The following is a 15,255-nucleotide window of genomic DNA, read 5'->3' on the forward strand; positions in this document are numbered from 1 at the left end:
CCGATATACAATTACGATTACTGATAATTGGAAAAAGTTAGTGTAGACATTTTCTGATAATACTTAAGATTTTCATCATCCTTAATTCTTGGAAAATGAGGAAACTCATGAAAAAATTATAAGTGGACAGTTTTCTTGCAATATTTGTCAGATACATTGGTAAACATGCAAAAACATTTAGAAATAACTGGATCAATGAAGTGGAGACATTTTCTCATAAATCTGAAGATTTTAAAAGAACATATTTCTCACAAAATTGAGGAAATACATAGGTAAATTTTAAAATGGAAGTTTTTAATGGAAAATTTACAGATGCATTGGTAGAGATGAGAAAGCAACTAGAAAGCAAAGGAAAAAGTAAATGGAGATATTTTCTGATTAACTGACAATTTTGACAAGACATATTTCTAAAAAAAATTGCAGAGATATATGTGAAAATTGATATAGAATATTTTCTTGGAAAATTTGACTGATACATTGATAGACATTAAGAAACTCTTAGAAATACGTGGAAAAAATCAGTGGACACAGTTTTTGATAAAACTAACAATTTTCACATGACCAATTTAAGAATAATTGAGGAAATAAATTGGAAAATACCTAAAATTGAAAATTTCCTTTGAAAATTTTACAGATGCATTGTTAGGGACACGAAGATAATTTGAAATAATTGAAAGTGGAATATTGAGATATTTTCTGATAAGACAAATATTTTTAGAAATAATTTTTCTGACAAATTTGAAGGAATATGTTGGAAATTTTAAAAATAGAAGATTATGGAAAATTTTACACATATGTTGGTACACATACAAAAACAATTAGAAATACTTGCAAAGAAATGTGGAGATATTTTCTGATAGAATTGTCTTATTTACATATAACATTTCTGAGAAAACAGAGGAAATTGATGAGTAAAATATTAAAATGGAAAATATTTCTCGTGATTTTAAATATAAATTGGTAGACAAACAAAAACTATTATAAACAATAGGAAAAGCAAGTTGGAGACATTTTCTGAAAAAAACTCAAGTTTTTCATATATCATATTCCTGTCAAATTTAGGAAATACAAACAGAATGTTAAAATGGAAGATTTTCTTTGAAAATTTTACAGATACAATGGTCGACATACAAATACCATTACTGATAATTGGAAAAAGGAAGTGCAGACATTTTCTGGTAATACTGAAGATTTTCATCAACCTTATTCCTATAAAAATGAGGAAACTCATGAAAAAATAAGTGGACGGTTTTCTTGCAATATTTGTCAGATACATTGGTAAATAAGCAAAAATATTTAGAAATAATTGAATAAATGAAGTGGAGACATTTTCTCATAAATCTGAAGATTTTAATAGAACATATTTCTGACAAAATTGAGGAAATACATAGTTTAATGTTAAAATAGAAGATTTTCTTAGAAAATTTACAGATGCATTGGTAGACATGAGAAAGAATCTAGAAAGCAAAGGAAAAGGTATGCGGAGACATTTTCTGATGAATTGACAATTTTGGCAATACAAATTTAAAAAAATTACAGATATATATGGGGAAATTGATACAGAATATTTTCCTGGAAAATTTGACCGATACATTGATGGACATTAAGAAACTCTTAGAAATACGTGGACAAAATAAGTGGATGCAGTTTTTGATAAAACTAAGAATTTCCACATGACTTATTTTAGAATAATTGAAGAAATAAATGGGAAAATATATAAAATTGAAAATTTATTATGAAAATTTTACTGATGCATTGTTAGATACACAAAGACAATTTAAAATAATTGGAAAGTGGATTTGGAGATATATTATGATAAGACAAATATTTTTAGAAATCATTTTTCTGATAAATTTGAGGGAATATATGGGAAAATTTTAAAATAGAAGATTATGGAAAATTTTACACATATGTTGGTAGACATACAAAAACAATCAGAAATACCTGCAAAAAAAGGGGAGACATTTTCTTATAGAACTGACTTATTTACATATAACATTTCTGAGAAAACAGAGGATATTCATGAGTAAAATATTAAAATGGAAATTATTCCTGGTGATTTTAAAGATAAATTGGTAGACATTCAAAAACATTTATAAACAATAGGAAAAACAAGTTGGAGGCATTTTCTGAAAAAAATTGTTTTTCATATATCATATTCGTGGCAAATTTAGAAAATACAATGGAAGAAAGTTAAAATGGAAGATTTTTCTTTGAAAATTTTACAGATATATTGGGTGACATATAAATACATTTACTGATAATTGGAAAAAGGAAATGTAGACATTTTCTGATAATACTGAAGATTTTCATCAACCGTATTCCTATGAAATGAGGAAACTCATGAAAAAATGATAAGTGGACGGTTTTCATGCAATATTTGTCAGATACATTGGTAAACATAAAAAAAAACATTTTGAAATAAGTGGATCAATGAAGCGGAGACATTTTCTCATAAATCTGAAGATTTTAATAGAACATATTTCTGAAAAAAAGAGGAAATTCATAGGTAAATGTTAAAATGGAAGATTTTCTTAGAAAATTTACAGATGCATTGGTAGAGATGAGAAAGCAACTAGAAAGCAATGGAAAAAGTAAATGGAGATATTTTCTGATAAACTGACAATTTTGACAAGACATATTTCTAAAAAAAATTGCAGATATATATGTGAAAATTGATATAGAATATTTTCTTGGAAAATTTGACCGATACATTGATAGACATTAAGAAACTCTTAGAAATACGTGGACAAAATCAGTGGACACAGTTTTTGATAAAACTAACAATTTTCACATGACCTATTTAAGAATAATTGAGGAAATAAATTGGAAAATACATAGAATTGAAAATTTCCATTGAAAATTTTACAGATGCATTGTTAGAGACACAAAGACAATTTGAAATAATTGAAAGAGGAATATTGAGATATTTTCTAATAAGACCACTATTTTTAGAAATCATTTTTCTGACAAATGTAAAGGAATATGTGGGAAATTTTTAAAATAGAAGATTATGGAAAGTATTACACATATGTTGGTACACATACAAAAACAATTAGAAATACTTACAAAAAATGTGGAGATATTTTCTGATAGAACTGACTTATATACATATAACATTTCTGAGAAAACAGGAAATTCATGAGTAAAATATTAAAATGGAAAATATTCCTCGTGATTTTAAATATAAATTGGTAGACAAACAAAAACTATTATAAACAATAGGAAAAACAAGTTGGAGACATTTTCTGAAAAAATCTCAAGTTTTTCATATATCATATTCCTGTCAAATTTAGGAAATACAAACAGAATGTTAAAATGGAAGATTTTCTTTGAAAATTTTACAGATACATTGGTCGACATACAAATACCATTACTGATAATTGGAAAAAGGAAGTGCAGACATTTTCTGGTAATACTGAAGATTTTCATCAACCTTATTCCTATAAAAATGAGGAAACTCATGAAAAAATGGTAAGTGGACGGTTTTCTTGCAATATTTGTCAGATACATTGGTAAACAAGCAAAAATATTTAGAAATAATTAAATAAATGAAGTGGAGACATTTTCTCATAAATGTGAAGATTTTAATAGAACATATTTCTGACAAAATTGAGGAAATACATAGGTTAATGTTAAAATAGAAGATTTTCTTAGAAAATTTACAGATGCATTGGTAGACATGAGAAAGCATCTAGAAAGCAAAGGAGAAAGTACGTGGAGACATTTTCTGATGAATTGACAATTTTGACAATACATATTTCTAAAAAAATTACAGATATATATGGGGAAATTGATACAGAATATTTTCTTGGAAAATTTGACCGATACATTGATAGACATTAAGAAACTCTTAGAAATACGTGGACAAAATAAGTGGATGCAGTTTTTGATAAAACTAACAATTTCCACATGAACTATTATAGAATAATTGAGGAAATAAATGGGAAAATATATAAAATTGAAAATTTATTTTGAAAATTTACAGATGCATTGTTAGATACACAAAGACAATTTGAAATAATTGGAAAGTGGATTTGGAGATATTTTATGATAAGACAAATATTTTTAGAAATCATTTTTCTGACAAATTTGAGGGAATACATGGGAAAATTTTAAAATAGAAGATTATGGAAAATTTTACACATATGTTGGTAGACATACAAAAACAATCAGATATACCTGCAAAAAAAGGGGAGACATTTTCTTATAGAACTGACTTATTTACATATAACATTTCTGAGAAAACAGAGGATATTCATGAGTAAAATATTAAAATGGAAAGTATTCCTGGTGATTTTAAAGATAAATTGGTAGACATACAAAAACATTTATAAACAATAGGAAAAACAAGTTGGAGACATTTTCTGAAAAAACTGAAGTTTTTCATATATCATATTCCTGGCAAATTTTAGAAATAGAAAGGATGAATGTTAAAATGGAAGATTTTCTTTGAAAATTTAACAGATACATTGGTCGACATATAAATAACTTACTAATTGGAAAAAGGAAGTGTAGACATTTTCTGATAATACTGAAGATTTTCATCAACCTTATTTCTATGAAAATGAGGAAACTCATGAAAAAATGATAAGTGGACGGTTTTCTTGCAATATTTGTCAGATACATTGGTAAACATACAAAAACATTTAGAAATAAATAGATCAATGAAGTGGAGACATTTTCTCATAAATATGAAGATTTTAATAGAACATATTTCTGACTAAATTGAGGAAATTCATAGGTAAATGTTAAAATGGAAGGTTTTCTTGGAAAATTTACAGATGAATTGGCAGACATGAGAAAGCAACTAGAAAGCAAAGGAAAAAGTAAGTGGAGATATTTTCTGATAAACTGAAAATTTTGACAAGACATATTTTTAAAAAAATTGCAGATATATATGGGAAAATTGATATAGAAGGTTTTCTTGGAAAATTTGACCAATACATTGATAAACATTAAAAAACTCTTAGAAATAAGTGGACAAAGTAAGTAGACACATTTTCTGATAAAACTGACAATTTTCACATGACCTATTATGGAAAATTTGAGGAAATAAATGGGAAAATTTTTAAAATTGAAAAATTCCTTGGAAAATTTTACAGATGCATTGGTATATATACAAAGACAATTTGAAATAATTGGAACGTGGAATTGGAGATATTTTCTGATAAGACAAATATTTTTAGAATTGATTTTTCTGACAAATTTAAGAAAGATATGGGAAAAATTTAAAATGGAAGATTACAGAAAATTTTACACATATGTTGGTTGACCTACAAAAGCAATTAGAAAAACTTGCAAAAAAAAGTGGAGACATTTTCTGATAGAACTGACTTATTTACATATAACATTTCTGAGAAAACAGAGGAAATTCATGAGTAAAGTATTAAAATGGAAAATATTCTTGGTGATTTTAAAGATAAGTTGGTAGACATACAAAAACTAATATAAACAATAGGAAAAACAAGTTGGAGACATTTTCTGAAAAACTGAAGTATTTCATATATCATATTCCTGGCAAATTTAGGAAATACAAAGGAAGAATGTTAAAATGGAAGATTTTCTTTGAAAATTTTACAGATACATTGGTCGACATACAAATAACTGATAATTAGAAAAAGGAAGTGTAGACATTTTCTGATAATACTGAAGATTTTCATCAACCTTAATTCTATGAAAATTAGGAAACTCATGAAAATGATAAGTGGACAGTTTTCTTGCAATATTTGTCAGATACATTGGTAAACATACAAAAACATTTAGAAATAAGTGGATCAATGAAGCTTTTCTTGGAAAATTTGACCAATACACTGATCGACATTAAAAACCTCTTAGAAATAAGTGGACAAAGTAAGTAGACACATTTTCTGATAAAACTGACAATTTTCACATGACCTATTTTGGAAAAATTGAGGAAATAAATGGGAAAATTTTTTAAAACTGAAAATTTCTTTGGAAAATTTTACAGATCCATTGGTAGATATACAAAGACAATTTGAAATAATTTGAAAGTGGAATTAGAGATATTTTCTGATTAGACAAATATCTTTTGAATTCATTTTTCTGACAAATTTGAGAAAATATATGGGAAAATTTTAAAATGGAAGATTATGGAAAATTTGACACATGTGTTGGTAGAAATACAAAAACAATTAGATATACTTGCAAAAAGAAAGTGGAGACATTTTCTGATAAAACTGACTTATTTACATAACATTTCTGAGAAAACAGAGGAAATTCATGAGTAAAATATTAAAATGGAAAATAGTACTGGTTATTTCAAAGATAAATTGGTAGACATACAAAAACTATTATAAACAATAGGAAAAACAAGTTGGAGACATTTTCTGAAAAAACTGAAGTTTTTCATATATCATATTCCTGGCAAATTTAGGAAATTCATAGGTAAATGTTAAAATAGAAGATTTTCTTGGAAAATTTACAGATGCATTTGTAGACATGAGAAAGCAACTAGAAAGCAATTGAAAAAGTAAGTGGAGACAATTTCAGATAAACTGACTATTTAGGCAACACATATTTCTAAAGAAATTGCAGATATATATGGGAAATTGATGTAGAATGCTTTCTTGGAAAATTTAACCAATACATTGTTAGACATTAAAAAACTCTTAGAAATAAGGGGACAAAGTAAGTAGACACATTTTCTGATAAAACTGACAATTTGAAATAATTGGAAAGTGGAATTGGAGACATTTTCTTATAAGACAAATATCTTTTAAATTCATTTTTCTGACAAACTTGGGAAAATATATTGGAAAATTTTAAAATGGAAGATTATGGAAAATTTGACACATATGTTGGTAGACATACATAAACACTTAGAAATACTTGCAAAAAAAAGTGGAGACATTTTCTGATAGAAATGACTTATTTACATATAACATTTCTGACAAAACAGAGGAAATTCATGAGTAAAATATTAAAATGGAAAATAGTCCTGGTTATTTCAAAGATAAATTGGCAGACATACAAAAACTATTATAAACAATAGTAAAAACAAGGTGGAGACATGTTCTGAAAAAACTGAAGTTTTTCATATATCATATTCCTGGGAAATTTAGGAAATAAAAGGAAGAATGTTAAAATTCAAGATTTTCTTTGAAAATATTACAGATACATTGGTTGACATACAAATAACTTAAGTGATAATTGGAAAAAGGACGTGTAGATATTTTCTGATAATACTTAAGATTTTCATCAACCATATTTCTATGAAAATTAGAAAACTCATGAAAAAATGTAAGTGGACGGTTTTCTTGCAATATTTGTCAGATACATTGGTAAACATACAAAAACATTTAGAAATAAGTGGATCAATGAAGTGGAAACATATTCTCATAAATCTGAAGATTTTAATAGAACATATTTCTGACAAAATTGAGGAAATTCATAGGTAAATGTTAAAATGGAAGATTTTCTTGGAAAATTTACAGATGCATTGGTAGACATGAGAAAGCAACCAGAAAGAAAAGCACAAAGTAAGTGGAGACATTTTCTGATAAATTGACAATTTGGACAAGACATATATCTAAAAAAATTGCAGATATATATGGGAAAATTGATGTAGAATGCTCTCTTAGAAAATTTAACCAATACATTGTTGGACATTAAAAAACTCTTAGAAATAAGTTTACAAAGTAAATAGACACATTTTCTGAAAAAACTGAGAATTTTCACATGACCTATTTTGGAAAAATTGAGGAAATAAATGGGAAATTTTTCAAAATTGAAAATTTCCTTGGAAAATTTTACAGATGCATTGGTAGATATACAAAGAAAATTTGAAATCATTGGAAAGTGGAATTGGAGATATTTTCTGATATGAAAATTTCTTTTGAATTCATTTTTCTGTCAAATTTGAGAAAATATATGGGAAAATTTTAAAATGGAAGATTATGGAAAATTTGACACATAAGTTGGTAGAAATACAAAAGCAATTAGATATACTTGCAAAAAGAAAGTGGAGACATTTTCTGATAGAACTGACTTATTTACACATAACATTTCTGAGAAAACAGAGGAAATACATGAGTAAAATATTAAAATGGAAAATAGTCCTGGTTATTTCAAAGATAAATTGGTAGACATACAAAAACTATTATAAAGAATAGGAAAAACAAGGTGGAGACATGTTCTGAAAAAACTGAAGTTTTTCATATATCATATTCCTGGGAAATTTAGGAAATAAAAGGAAGAATGTTAAAATGGAAGATTTTCTTTGAAAATATTACAGATACATTGGTCGACATACAACTAACTTAAGTGATAATTGGAAAAAGGAAGTGTGGACATTTTCTGATAATACTGAAGATTTTCATCAACCTTATTTCTATGAAAATTAGGATACTCATAGAAAATGATAAGTGGATGGTTTTCTTGCAATATTTGGCAGATACATTGGTAAACATACAAAAACCTTTAGAAATAAGTGGATCAATGAAGTTGAGACATAGTCTCATAAATCTGAAGAATTTAGTAGAACATATTTCTGACAAAATTGAGAAAATTCATAGGTAAATGTTAAAATGGAAGATTTTCTTGGAAAATTTACAGATGCATTGGTAGACATGAGAAAGCAACTAGAAAGCAAAGGACAAAGTAAGTGGAGACATTTTCTGATAAACTGACAATTTGGACAAGACATATTTCTAAAAAAATTGCAGATATATATGGGAAAATTGATGTAGAATGCTTTCTTAGAAAATTTAACCAATACATTGTTAGACATTTAAAAACTCTTAGAAATAAGTGGACAAAGTAAGTAGACACATTTTCTGATAAAACTGACAATTTTCACATGACCTATTTTGGAAAAATTGAGGAAATAAATGGGAAAATTTTTAAAATTGAAATTTTCCTTGAAAAATTTTACAAATGCATTGGTAGATATACAAAGGCAATTTGAAATAATTGGAAAGTAGAATTGGAGATATTTTCTGATAAGACAAATATTTTTAGAATTCATTTTTCTGACAAATATAAGAAAAGATATGGGAAAATTTTAAAATGGAAGATTATGGAAAATTTTACACGTAGGTTGGTAGACATACAAAAATAATTAGAAATACTTACCAAAAAAAGTGGAGACATTTTCTATAGAACTGACTTATTTACATACAACATTTCTGAGAAAACAGAGGAAATTCATGAGTAAAATATTAAAATGGAAAATATTCCTGGTAATTTAAAAGATAATTTGGTAACCATAAAAAACTATTATAAACAATTGGAAAAAGAAGGTGGAGATATTGACTAAAAAAACTGATATTTTTCATAAAACATATTCCTGGCAAATTTAGGAAATACAAAGGAAGAATGTTAAAATGGAAGATTTTCTTTGAAAATTTTACAGACACATTGGTCAACATACAAATATCTTTACTGATAACTGGAAAAAGGAAGTGCAGATATTTTCCGATAATACTGAAGATTTTCAGCAACCTTATTCCTATGAAAATGTGGAAACCCATGAAAAAAATGATAAGTAGACGGTTTTCTTGTAATATTTGTCAGATACATTGGTAAATATACAAAAAAATTTAGAAATAAGTGGATCAATAAAGTGGAGACATTTTCTCATAAATCTGAAGATTTTAATAGAACATATTTCTGACAAAATTGAGGAAATACATAGGTTAATGTTAAAATAGAAGATTTTCTTAGAAAATTTACAGATGCATTGGTAGACATGAGAAAGCATCTAGAAAGCAAAGGAAAAAGTACGTGGAGACATTTTCTGATGAATTGACAATTTTGACAATACATATTTCTAAAAAAATTACAGATATATATGGGGAAATTGATACAGAATATTTTCTTGGAAAATTTGACCGATACATTGATAGACATTAAGAAACTCTTAGAAATACGTGGACAAAATAAGTGGATGCAGTTTTTGATAAAACTAACAATTTCCACATGAACTATTATAGAATAATTGAGGAAATAAATGGGAAAATATATAAAATTGAAAATTTATTTTGAAAATTTACAGATGCATTGTTAGATACACAAAGACAATTTGAAATAATTGGAAAGTGGATTTGGAGATATTTTATGATAAGACAAATATTTTTAGAAATCATTTTTCTGACAAATTTGAGGGAATACATGGGAAAATTTTAAAATAGAAGATTATGGAAAATTTTACACATATGTTGGTAGACATACAAAAACAATCAGATATACCTGCAAAAAAAGGGGAGACATTTTCTTATAGAACTGACTTATTTACATATAACATTTCTGAGAAAACAGAGGATATTCATGAGTAAAATATTAAAATGGAAAGTATTCCTGGTGATTTTAAAGATAAATTGGTAGACATACAAAAACATTTATAAACAATAGGAAAAACAAGTTGGAGACATTTTCTGAAAAAACTGAAGTTTTTCATATATCATATTCCTGGCAAATTTTAGAAATAGAAAGGATGAATGTTAAAATGGAAGATTTTCTTTGAAAATTTAACAGATACATTGGTCGACATATAAATAACTTACTAATTGGAAAAAGGAAGTGTAGACATTTTCTGATAATACTGAAGATTTTCATCAACCTTATTTCTATGAAAATGAGGAAACTCATGAAAAAATGATAAGTGGACGGTTTTCTTGCAATATTTGTCAGATACATTGGTAAACATACAAAAACATTTAGAAATAAATAGATCAATGAAGTGGAGACATTTTCTCATAAATATGAAGATTTTAATAGAACATATTTCTGACTAAATTGAGGAAATTCATAGGTAAATGTTAAAATGGAAGGTTTTCTTGGAAAATTTACAGATGAATTGGCAGACATGAGAAAGCAACTAGAAAGCAAAGGAAAAAGTAAGTGGAGATATTTTCTGATAAACTGAAAATTTTGACAAGACATATTTTTAAAAAAATTGCAGATATATATGGGAAAATTGATATAGAAGGTTTTCTTGGAAAATTTGACCAATACATTGATAAACATTAAAAAACTCTTAGAAATAAGTGGACAAAGTAAGTAGACACATTTTCTGATAAAACTGACAATTTTCACATGACCTATTATGGAAAATTTGAGGAAATAAATGGGAAAATTTTTAAAATTGAAAAATTCCTTGGAAAATTTTACAGATGCATTGGTATATATACAAAGACAATTTGAAATAATTGGAACGTGGAATTGGAGATATTTTCTGATAAGACAAATATTTTTAGAATTGATTTTTCTGACAAATTTAAGAAAGATATGGGAAAAATTTAAAATGGAAGATTACAGAAAATTTTACACATATGTTGGTTGACCTACAAAAGCAATTAGAAAAACTTGCAAAAAAAAGTGGAGACATTTTCTGATAGAACTGACTTATTTACATATAACATTTCTGAGAAAACAGAGGAAATTCATGAGTAAAGTATTAAAATGGAAAATATTCTTGGTGATTTTAAAGATAAGTTGGTAGACATACAAAAACTAATATAAACAATAGGAAAAACAAGTTGGAGACATTTTCTGAAAAACTGAAGTATTTCATATATCATATTCCTGGCAAATTTAGGAAATACAAAGGAAGAATGTTAAAATGGAAGATTTTCTTTGAAAATTTTACAGATACATTGGTCGACATACAAATAACTGATAATTAGAAAAAGGAAGTGTAGACATTTTCTGATAATACTGAAGATTTTCATCAACCTTAATTCTATGAAAATTAGGAAACTCATGAAAATGATAAGTGGACAGTTTTCTTGCAATATTTGTCAGATACATTGGTAAACATACAAAAACATTTAGAAATAAGTGGATCAATGAAGCTTTTCTTGGAAAATTTGACCAATACACTGATCGACATTAAAAACCTCTTAGAAATAAGTGGACAAAGTAAGTAGACACATTTTCTGATAAAACTGACAATTTTCACATGACCTATTTTGGAAAAATTGAGGAAATAAATGGGAAAATTTTTTAAAACTGAAAATTTCTTTGGAAAATTTTACAGATCCATTGGTAGATATACAAAGACAATTTGAAATAATTTGAAAGTGGAATTAGAGATATTTTCTGATTAGACAAATATCTTTTGAATTCATTTTTCTGACAAATTTGAGAAAATATATGGGAAAATTTTAAAATGGAAGATTATGGAAAATTTGACACATGTGTTGGTAGAAATACAAAAACAATTAGATATACTTGCAAAAAGAAAGTGGAGACATTTTCTGATAAAACTGACTTATTTACATAACATTTCTGAGAAAACAGAGGAAATTCATGAGTAAAATATTAAAATGGAAAATAGTACTGGTTATTTCAAAGATAAATTGGTAGACATACAAAAACTATTATAAACAATAGGAAAAACAAGTTGGAGACATTTTCTGAAAAAACTGAAGTTTTTCATATATCATATTCCTGGCAAATTTAGGAAATTCATAGGTAAATGTTAAAATAGAAGATTTTCTTGGAAAATTTACAGATGCATTTGTAGACATGAGAAAGCAACTAGAAAGCAATTGAAAAAGTAAGTGGAGACAATTTCAGATAAACTGACTATTTAGGCAACACATATTTCTAAAGAAATTGCAGATATATATGGGAAATTGATGTAGAATGCTTTCTTGGAAAATTTAACCAATACATTGTTAGACATTAAAAAACTCTTAGAAATAAGGGGACAAAGTAAGTAGACACATTTTCTGATAAAACTGACAATTTGAAATAATTGGAAAGTGGAATTGGAGACATTTTCTTATAAGACAAATATCTTTTAAATTCATTTTTCTGACAAACTTGGGAAAATATATTGGAAAATTTTAAAATGGAAGATTATGGAAAATTTGACACATATGTTGGTAGACATACATAAACACTTAGAAATACTTGCAAAAAAAAGTGGAGACATTTTCTGATAGAAATGACTTATTTACATATAACATTTCTGACAAAACAGAGGAAATTCATGAGTAAAATATTAAAATGGAAAATAGTCCTGGTTATTTCAAAGATAAATTGGCAGACATACAAAAACTATTATAAACAATAGTAAAAAACAAGGTGGAGACATGTTCTGAAAAAACTGAAGTTTTTCATATATCATATTCCTGGGAAATTTAGGAAATAAAAGGAAGAATGTTAAAATTCAAGATTTTCTTTGAAAATATTACAGATACATTGGTTGACATACAAATAACTTAAGTGATAATTGGAAAAAGGACGTGTAGATATTTTCTGATAATACTTAAGATTTTCATCAACCATATTTCTATGAAAATTAGAAAACTCATGAAAAAATGTAAGTGGACGGTTTTCTTGCAATATTTGTCAGATACATTGGTAAACATACAAAAACATTTAGAAATAAGTGGATCAATGAAGTGGAAACATATTCTCATAAATCTGAAGATTTTAATAGAACATATTTCTGACAAAATTGAGGAAATTCATAGGTAAATGTTAAAATGGAAGATTTTCTTGGAAAATTTACAGATGCATTGGTAGACATGAGAAAGCAACCAGAAAGAAAAGCACAAAGTAAGTGGAGACATTTTCTGATAAATTGACAATTTGGACAAGACATATATCTAAAAAAATTGCAGATATATATGGGAAAATTGATGTAGAATGCTCTCTTAGAAAATTTAAACCAATACATTGTTGGACATTAAAAAACTCTTAGAAATAAGTTTACAAAGTAAATAGACACATTTTCTGAAAAAACTGAGAATTTTCACATGACCTATTTTGGAAAAATTGAGGAAATAAATGGGAAATTTTTCAAAATTGAAAATTTCCTTGGAAAATTTTACAGATGCATTGGTAGATATACAAAGAAAATTTGAAATCATTGGAAAGTGGAATTGGAGATATTTTCTGATATGAAAATTTCTTTTGAATTCATTTTTCTGTCAAATTTGAGAAAATATATGGGAAAATTTTAAAATGGAAGATTATGGAAAATTTGACACATAAGTTGGTAGAAATACAAAAGCAATTAGATATACTTGCAAAAAGAAAGTGGAGACATTTTCTGATAGAACTGACTTATTTACACATAACATTTCTGAGAAAACAGAGGAAATACATGAGTAAAATATTAAAATGGAAAATAGTCCTGGTTATTTCAAAGATAAATTGGTAGACATACAAAAACTATTATAAAGAATAGGAAAAACAAGGTGGAGACATGTTCTGAAAAAACTGAAGTTTTTCATATATCATATTCCTGGGAAATTTAGGAAATAAAAGGAAGAATGTTAAAATGGAAGATTTTCTTTGAAAATATTACAGATACATTGGTCGACATACAACTAACTTAAGTGATAATTGGAAAAAGGAAGTGTGGACATTTTCTGATAATACTGAAGATTTTCATCAACCTTATTTCTATGAAAATTAGGATACTCATAGAAAATGATAAGTGGATGGTTTTCTTGCAATATTTGGCAGATACATTGGTAAACATACAAAAACCTTTAGAAATAAGTGGATCAATGAAGTTGAGACATAGTCTCATAAATCTGAAGAATTTAGTAGAACATATTTCTGACAAAATTGAGAAAATTCATAGGTAAATGTTAAAATGGAAGATTTTCTTGGAAAATTTACAGATGCATTGGTAGACATGAGAAAGCAACTAGAAAGCAAAGGACAAAGTAAGTGGAGACATTTTCTGATAAACTGACAATTTGGACAAGACATATTTCTAAAAAAATTGCAGATATATATGGGAAAATTGATGTAGAATGCTTTCTTAGAAAATTTAACCAATACATTGTTAGACATTTAAAAACTCTTAGAAATAAGTGGACAAAGTAAGTAGACACATTTTCTGATAAAACTGACAATTTTCACATGACCTATTTTGGAAAAATTGAGGAAATAAATGGGAAAATTTTTAAAATTGAAATTTTCCTTGAAAAATTTTACAAATGCATTGGTAGATATACAAAGGCAATTTGAAATAATTGGAAAGTAGAATTGGAGATATTTTCTGATAAGACAAATATTTTTAGAATTCATTTTTCTGACAAATATAAGAAAAGATATGGGAAAATTTTAAAATGGAAGATTATGGAAAATTTTACACGTAGGTTGGTAGACATACAAAAATAATTAGAAATACTTACCAAAAAAAGTGGAGACATTTTCTGATAGAACTGACTTATTTACATACAACATTTCTGAGAAAACAGAGGAAATTCATGAGTAAAATATTAAAATGGAAAATATTCCTGGTAATTTAAAAGATAATTT

This window comes from Apodemus sylvaticus, chromosome X, assembly GCF_947179515.1.
Source record: "Apodemus sylvaticus chromosome X, mApoSyl1.1, whole genome shotgun sequence".
NCBI classification, from domain to species: Eukaryota; Metazoa; Chordata; class Mammalia; order Rodentia; family Muridae; genus Apodemus; species Apodemus sylvaticus.